This window comes from Triticum aestivum, chromosome 4A, assembly GCF_018294505.1.
Source record: "Triticum aestivum cultivar Chinese Spring chromosome 4A, IWGSC CS RefSeq v2.1, whole genome shotgun sequence".
NCBI lineage: Eukaryota > Viridiplantae > Streptophyta > Magnoliopsida > Poales > Poaceae > Triticum > Triticum aestivum.
In genome coordinates this window covers 724,683,024-724,692,324 of record NC_057803.1, presented here as the reverse complement: position 1 = coordinate 724,692,324, position 9,301 = coordinate 724,683,024, and positions in this window count along the sequence as shown.

Genomic DNA, 9,301 nt, shown 5'->3' with positions numbered 1-9,301 from the left:
TCCTCCTCCCCACCGGTCTGCCTCCACGCCGTCCATGTCGTCCCCGTCCCCCCACCTCGAGCACCGCTGCCCTTGACCCTGCGAACCCCGGTGAGGCCCCGGGCCTTCCCCCTCCTCCTCTTCCCCTCCGTGACCGAGCACACTCGCCGACCGGGCCACGAACGCGCTCATCGCGCCAGTGCATGCCTGTGACCACCGCCACGTACGCGCGCTCACCGCACTCACCGCATCCTCGCCTCGCCCGGTGCACCTCCGCACGCGCCCACGGCAGCGCTGCCCTGCTGTCGTGCGGCCGAGGCTCCCTCCCTATCCGTCACCACATTGCCCCTTGCTGAGCTCGTCGGAGCTCCCCTACGGCCTCCGCGCCGCCTCGTGACCGTGCCCCCGTTCGGTCCCTGGCCGCGTCGAGTGCCCCCTGCACGCGCATGTGCACGCCCACCCGCGCCCCATGGCCGCGCCTTCGGCCATCGTGGTCGTTCGTCTGCGTAGCGCCCCTGACCTCCTCCCCGTGCTCACACCGCTGCTGTGCGCCCTCGCGCACGCGGCCGCCTCAGGCCACCGGCCTCCCCCTACTTCGGCGTCGTGCCGTGGCCGCCGGAGCCGAGTCGGGTGCGCCCCTGCCGGCCACACCCGCAGCGCTCTTTCGGGCTGTGCCCATTAGCACCCAGCGTCCGTAACCCGCATCGGCCCCCTGGTCGAATGACACATGCGGCCCAGCCCCCAGAACGTTAAAAGAAAGCAAGAAAAGGAATTTAAAATATAATAATTAAAATATTAATTAAAATATTAATTAATTAAAGAATTAATTAACTTAATTAATCTAGATTAGATTAACCTAATCATCTAGTTAAAGCTAATTAACCTTGTTTAATTACTATGAGACTATGACAAGTGGGACCCACTGGTCAGGTTGACCAGTCAACTCTATTGACTGCTGACGTCAGCATGACCTCATGCTGATGTCATAAATCCATTTTCGAATTAAATTAAATAATTAATTAAATTCTAGAAATTAATAAAATCTTTAGAAAATCATATCTTTTAATCCGTAACTCGGATTAAAATATTTTCAACATGAAAGTTGCTCAGAACGACGAGACGAATCCGGATATGCAGCCCGTCCGTCCGCCACGCATCCCTAGCATAGTGAACCCACAACTTTCCCCCTCCGGTTCACCTGTTCGAAAACGCGAAACACCGGGGATACTTTCCCGGATGTTTCCCCCTTTCGCCGGTATCACCTACTACCGCGTTAGGGCACACCTAACACGGTGTATTGCCATGTTACGCTTTGTGATGCTTTGATTGCTCTGTTATTTATTGTGTTCCCCCTCCGTTACTTCTTTTTGATAGACCCCGAGATTGCCGGCGACCCCCAGTTCGACTACGGTGTTGACGACTCGTCCTTCTTGCCAGAGCAACCAGGCAAGCCCCCCCCCTTGATCACCAGATATCGCCTATTCTCCTCTATACTGCTTGCATTAGAGTAGTGTAGCATGTTACTGCTTTCCGTTAATCCTATTCTGATGCATAGCCTGACATTGTTGCTACATCTGTTGATACCTTACCTGCAATCCTAAATACTTAGTATAGGATGCTAGTTTATCATCATTGGCCCTACATTCTTGTCAGTCTGCCTTGCTATACTATTGGGCCGTGATCACTCGGGAGGTGATCACGGGTATATACTATACATACATACATACTATACAGATGGAGACTAAAGTCGGGTCAGCTCAATGAGTACCCGCAAGTGATTCTGATGAGGGGGCTGAAAGGACAGGTGGCTCCATCCCGGTAGAGGTGGGCCTGGGTTCCCGACGGCCCCCGACTGTTACTTTGTGGTGGAGCGACAGGGCAGGTTGAGACCACCTAGGAGACAGGTGGGCCTGGCCCTGTTCGGCGTTCGCGAATACTTAACACGCTTAACGAGATCTTGGTATTTAATCTGAGTCTGGCTACTGGCCTATATGCACTAACCAACTACGCGGGAACAGTTATGGGCACTCGGCGTCGTGGTATCAGCCGAAGCCTTCGTGACGTCAGCGACTGAGCGGCGCGCGCCAGATTGGACCGCGTAACGTGACTTCCTTTGTAATGGAGGTTGATAGGTCTGCTTCTGGCCGCCCACGCAACGTGCAGGTGTGCAATGGGCGATGGGCCCAGACCCCTGCGCGTATAGGATTTAGACCAGCGTGCTGACCTCTCTGTTGCGCCTAGGTGGGGCTACGACGTGTTGATCTTCCGAGGCCGGGCATGACCCAGGAAAGTGTGTGCGGCCAAATGGGATCGAGCGTGTTGGGTTATGTGGTGCACCCCTGCAGGGAAGTTAATCTATTCGAATAGTCGTGATCTTCGGTAACATGACGACTTGGAGTTGTACCTTGACCTTATGACAACTAGAACCGGATACTTAATAAAACACACCCTTCCAAGTGTCAGATACAACCCGGTGATCGCTCTCTAACAGGGCGACGAGGGGAGGATCGCCGGGTAGGATTATGCTATGCGATGCTACTTGGAGATGCTACTTGGAGGACTTCAGTCTACTCTCTTCTACATGCTGCAAGACGGAGGCTGCCAGAAGCGTAGTCTTTGATAGGACTAGCTATCCCCCTCTTATTCTGGCATTCTGCAGTTCAGTCCACCGATATTGCCTCTTTACACACATACCCATGCATATGTAATGTAGATCCTTGCTTGAGAGTACTTTGGATGAGTACTCACGGTTGCTTTTCTCCCTCTTTTCCCCTTTCCCTTCTACCTGGTTGTCGCAACCAGATGCTGGAGCCCTGGAGCCAGACGCCACCGTCGACGACTACTACTACACCGGAGGTGCCAACTACTACGTGCAGCCCGCCGATGACGACTACTACTACACCGGAGGTGCCTACTACTACGTGCAGCCCGCCGCCGACGACTACTACTACACCGGAGGTGCCTACTACTACGTGCAGCCCGCCGACGACGACTAGGAGTAGTTAGGAGGATCCCAGGCAGGAGGCCTGCGCCTCTTTCGATCTGTATCCCAGTTTGTGCTAGCCATCTTATGGCAACTTGTTTAACTTATGTCTGTACTCAGATATTGTTGCTTCCGCTGACTCGTCTATGCTCGAGCACTTGTATTCGAGCCCTCGAGGCCCCTGGCTTGTATTATCATGCTTGTATGACTTATTTATGTTTTTAGAGTTGTGTTGTGATATCTTCCCGTGAGTCCCTGATCTTGATCGTACACGTTTGCGTGCATGATTAGTGTACGATTGAATCGGGGGCGTCACACCCCGGCACTGGCATGTGCCACATGGTGGCCCTTTACTGGCGGTTCGTGCAGAACCGGTACTAAGGGGGGGGGGGGCTTTAGTCCCCACCCTTTAGTGCCGGTTACAGAACCGGCACTAAAGGGCCTTACAAACCGGAGCTATAGCCCGGTTCTACACTAGTGCGGGAGGCCCCATGGCTCCGTAGCCATTGGTGATGGACTGATACGTTGTCCTAGGAGTCTCCCGCAGATCAAGAAGCACAAGAGTAGCTCTGATCCTGAGATAACGCCTCGTGCACGGCCTGCGGAGCTCGCCATGGCGGTTAGTCATACGGACTCTCTCACCTTTCCTCCATTACATTGTGTGTGCGTCCGTCGATGATTACAGTGCTAACGAGGAGTGGTGTGTTGCACGCATTGGTTGAGAAAGAGAGATTGAACACCCAGGCGCTTTTGCAGGAGGCAGAAGGGAGGCGACGGAGAGGGAGAGGGAGATGGAGTAGAGGACGGCTAAGTTGTTGGAGGAGAGGAACCGGAACGAGGCGTCTCACCGAGCCCTATACGAGCTCCTCGTGGTACGTTTCTCGTGCATATTAGCCAAATCATGCACGTAATGTTTGCATTACTAACTAATATGACTGACTGGTGAGAACCAAATGTGCAGACCATGTGCGAGAAAAACGGTCAGACCCCTCCGCCGATGCCCCAGATTTCTCCGGCGACCATGGTGAGTTTGATTTGAATGGTCGTTAGTTACTAGTATTCACATTTCAGTTGCATCATGCTAACGAGACATTATTGGAAATGATCTTTGGTGCAGCATGCCTCCCGACAAGCATCGACCAATCCTTCTGCTCTGGCAATGGCGGAACCCCGACCGGTCCTTCACCTCTGTCTGCCACTGGCGCAGGCCCGACCGTTCCTTCACCTCTGTGATAACAATATTTTTCTTCTTATTTAGTCTATTTAGTCCATTTATGACATAATTTAGCCTATTTAGTCCACAAATGACATAATAAGATGAAGAAAATCAAGGAAGAGGAAGAAAAGAAGGAATAGGAAGAAAAGAAGAAGAAGAAGAAGAAGACATCTTCTTCTTCTTCTTCTTCTTGTTTTCCTCCTCTTACTTGTTTTTATTCGTAAATGTCATAATAACCTTGCTAACCTCATAAATATCATACACTTAGCTTGTTGTCCTCTAAAATGACACAATAAGCTTACTTAGGTCAAAAATGGCATAATTAGCTACGTTAGCTCAAAAATGACCAAGTTTACCTAGGTTAGCTCCAATATGATCCATTTAACCTATGTTAGCTCCAAAATGATCCATTTAACCTACGTTAGCTCCAAAATGGCCTATTTACCTAGCTTAGCTCTAAATTGACCTACACACTTAGCATTTTTACCTACCTTAGCCCAAAAATGGCATTTTTACCTACATTAATTAGAAAAGAAGAAGATAAAGAATAGGAGAGGAGAGAAAGAATGTCTTCTTCTAACTTTCATCTTTCCCAATTTGCATATTTGCTTGAGATGAATAAGCTTGCATTGATCGAGTGAGCTATTCTTCTGTTGCTTTCTTGTTGTTTATGAAAATTTGTTTGGATATGTATGTCTATATGGATATGTTGTTGGAAACTTGTTTCTGGATAGGTATGTATATACGGATATGTTGGACTTTGTTGAACTATGTTGTTGGATATGTTGGATTTGATGAAATATGTTGTTGGACATGTTGTTGGATATGTTGGAGTTGTATGTATGTATATCTGTGTGTTTTCCTGTCAAATTAAATGGATTCAAATAAAAACATGGGATATATAGCCTCTTTGCCGTCCGCTAGCGGACATCCGCTAGTAGACGGCAAAGAGGACACGTGGTAGCTACCTGTACAAACTGGGAACATTGGGCTGCCAGCACACAACAAAGTGGCCAAATAGGAACGGCAAACAGGGCCAGCTATGCCGTCCGCCAGCGGACGACAAAGATTCAAAGCTCTTTGTCGTCCTCTGGCAGACAGCATAGCTGGCCACATGGCAGCTTCTCAGTGTTGGCCGAGCTGAGCTCTTTGTTGTCTGTCAACAGACGGCAAAGCACACACTGTTAACCCCTAACGGCTATCACCCCACCCCACTGCCGTCCATAAGCTTTGCCGTCTACTGGGCTCCGACGGCAGACGACACAACCCTTTGTCGTCCACTTCTATTAAGCAGACGACCAAGAAGGCCTTTGCCGGCCCTTGTTTAGACGGACAGTTTGTCATCCGGTGGCGGACGGCATAGGACATTGTCGTCTGCCATCCATGCCTTTGCCTTCCGCCATGGCAGACGGCAAAGAAACTGATTCCAGTAGTGCTAGTATATGCGCTATTCCGTTAGGGACTGATTGGATCCAAAAGTTTAATGCTATGGTTAGAATTTATTCTTTATACTTTTCTCGTAGTTGCGGATGCTTGCGAGGGGGTTAATCATAAGTAGGAGGTCTGTTCAAGTAAGAACAACACCTAAGCACCGGTCCAGCCACATATAAAATTATCAAAGTAGCGAACACGAATTGAATCAACATGATGAAAGTGACTAGATGAAATTCCCGTGTACCCTCAAGAACGCTTTTTTTATTATAAGAGACCATTTTGGCATGTCCTTTGCCTCAAAAATATTGGGCTAACTTGCTGCACTTTGATTACTATTATCGTTACTTGCTCGTTACAAATTATCTTGCTATCAAACTACCCTGTTACTTACAATTTTAGCACTTGCAGACATTACCTTGCTGAAAACCACTTGTCATTTCCTTCTGATCCTCATTGGGTTCGACACTCTTACTTATCAAAAAGGGCTACAATTGATCCCATATACTTGTGGGTTATCAAGGCTATTTTCTGGCATTGTTGCCGGGGAGTGAAGCGCTCTTGGTAAGTAGAAATTGGTAAGGAAAAATTATTACTATGTGCTGAAATTTATTGTCACTTGTTACTATGGAAACAAATCCTTTGAGGGGTTTGTTCGGGGTATCTTCACCTCGACCGGAACCACAATTAGTTACCCCTCAACCTACAACACCTATTGAAAATATTGAATATGACATTCCTTAGGGTATGATAGAACAACTTCTAGCTAATCCTTATGCAGGAGATGGAACCGAACATCCTGATATGCACTTGATATATGTGGAAGAAATTTGTGGATTATTTAAGCTGCAGGTTTACGTGGAGACGGAGTTAAGAAGAATGTTTTCCCTATATCTTTGAAGGGAAAAGCATTGGAATGGTATAGGCTATGCGATGATATTGCATCTTGGAATGGGAATCGACTAAAATTGGAGTTTCACTAAAAAAATATCATATGCGTCTAGTTCATCATGATCGGAATTATATATATAATTTTTGGCCTTGTGAAGAAGAAAGTATCGCTCTATCTTGGGGAGGCTTAAGTCAATGTTATATTCATGCCCCAATCATGAGCTCTCAAGAGAAATTATTATGCAGAATTTTTATGCTTGGCTTTTTCATAATGATTGATCCATGCTTGATACTTCTTGTGGTGGTTCTTTTATGAAGAACACTATTGAATTCTGGTGGGATCTTTTGGAAAGAATTAAACGCAAGTCTGAAGATTGGGAACTCGATGAAGGCAAAGAGTCAGGTATTAAGCTCAAGTTTGATTGTGTTAAATCTTTTATGAATACCGATGCTTTTCAAAAGTTTAGCACTGAATATGGACTTGACTCTGAGATAGTAGCCTCCTTTTGTGAATCATTTGCTACTCATGTTGATCTCTCTAAGGAGAAGTGGTTTAAATATCACCCACATATTAAAGAAGAAATCAAAGAACCATTAGTAGCTAAAGAGAAAACTATTATTTGTAATGTTGATCTAGTTGTTCTTACTGCTTATATTGAGAAACCACCTTTCCCTGTTAGGATCAAGAAATATGCTAAAGTTTCAATTGTGGTCAACAAAATTTATATTAGAACACGTAAACCTAATGAAAAAATCAAAGTAGAACCTAGTGTTTCTATCTTTAAGAATCTCTTGGAAGAAAATATAGATGGGCATGTTATTTATTTCTGGGAAGAAGCTGCTAGAATTGCCAAACCTGATAAAAAGGATAAACATAGACCCGTTGTTGGCATGCTAGTTTTCTCAGTTGAAATAGGAGATCACTGTTATCATGGTTTATGTGACATAGGTGCTAGCGTAAGTGATATTCCCTTTAGCTTATATAAAAAATTATGAATGACATAGCACCAACAGAGATAGAAGACATAGATATTACTATTAAACTTGCTAATAGAGATAATATATCACCAATTGGGATTGTTAGAGATGTTGAAGTATTGTGTGGAAAAATAAAATACCCTACTGATTTTCTTGTTCTTGGTTCCCCACAAGATGATTTTTGTCCCATTATGTTTGGTAGACCTTTCTTGAACACCGTTAATGCTAAAATATATTGTGAGAAACAAACAGTCGGTGTTAGTTTTAGAGATGAGTCTCATGAGTTTAATTTTTCCAAGTTTAGTAGAAAACCTCATAAAAAGGAATTGCCTATTAAGGATGAAATAATTGGTCTTGCTTCTATTGTTGTGCCTCCTACTGATCCTCTAGAACAATATCTGCTAGACTATGAAAATGATTCACATATGCATGAAAGAAATGAAATAGATAATACTTTCTTTGAACAACGTCCTCTTCTTAAACAAAATTTGCCTATTGAAACTGTAGGAGGTCCTCCTCCACCTAAAGGTGATCATGTGTTTGAATTAAAACAATTGCCATACACTTTGAAATATGCTTATCTTGATGAGAACAAGATATATCATGTTATTATTAGTGTTAACCTTTAAAAACATGAAGAAGAAAGATTATTGAAAGTTCTAAGGAAGCACCGATCTGCTATTGGATATACTCTTGATGATCTTAAGGGCATCATTCCCACTCTATGTCAGCACACGATTAATATGGAACCTGATGCTAAACCCATTGTTGATCACCAACGTCGATTAAATCCGAAGATGAAGGAAGTGGTAAGAACGGAAATATTAAAACTTATGTAAGCAGGTATAATCTATCCTATAGCTAATAGTAGATGGGTAAGTCATGTTCATTGTGAACCTGAGAAAGGAGGTATTACTGTTGTTCCTAATGATAAGAATAAACTTATTGCACAAAGAATTTTTACAGGCTATACAATGGCAACTGATTTTAGAAAATTAAACAAAGCAACTAGAAAAGATCATTACCCTCTGCCTTTTATTGATCGAATGCTAGAAAGATTATCTAACCACACACATCTTTGCTTCCTTGATGGATATTCTACTTTTTCACAAATACTTGCTTGTCAACCTGATCGAAAAAAGACCACTTTTACTTGTCCTTTTGGAGCTTATGCTTATAGACGTATGCCTTTTGGTTTATATATGCAATGCATCTGCTACCTTTCAAAGATGTATGACTGCTATATTCTCTGATTTTTGTGAAAAGATTGTTGAGGTTTTCATGGATGACTTTTATGTTTATGGGAAGTCTTTTGATGATTGTTTAAGCAATCTTGATCGAGTTTTGCAGAGATGCGAGCAAACAAATCTTGTCTTGAATTGGGAGAAGTGCCACTTTATGGTTAATGAAGGTATTTTTTTGGGCCATAAAATTTCTAAAAGAGGTATTGAAGTGGACAAAGCTAAGGTTGATGCAATTGAGAAAATTCCATGCCCTAAAGATATCAAAGGTATTCGTAGTTTCTTAGGTCATGGAGTTTTCTATAGGAGATTTATCAAAGACTTTTCTAAAATTTCTAGGCCCCTTACAAATCTTTTGCAAAAGGATGTTCCTTTCGTCTTTTATGATGATTGTTTACAAGCTTTTGAAACACTCAAGAAAGCCTTAATTTCTGCACCTATTGTTCAACCACCCGACTGGAACTTCCCTTTTGAAATTATGTGTGATGCTAGTTATTATGTTGTTGGTGCTGTTCTAGGATAGAGAGTTGATAAGAAACACAATGTTATTCATTATGCTAGTAAAACTCTAGACAATGCTCA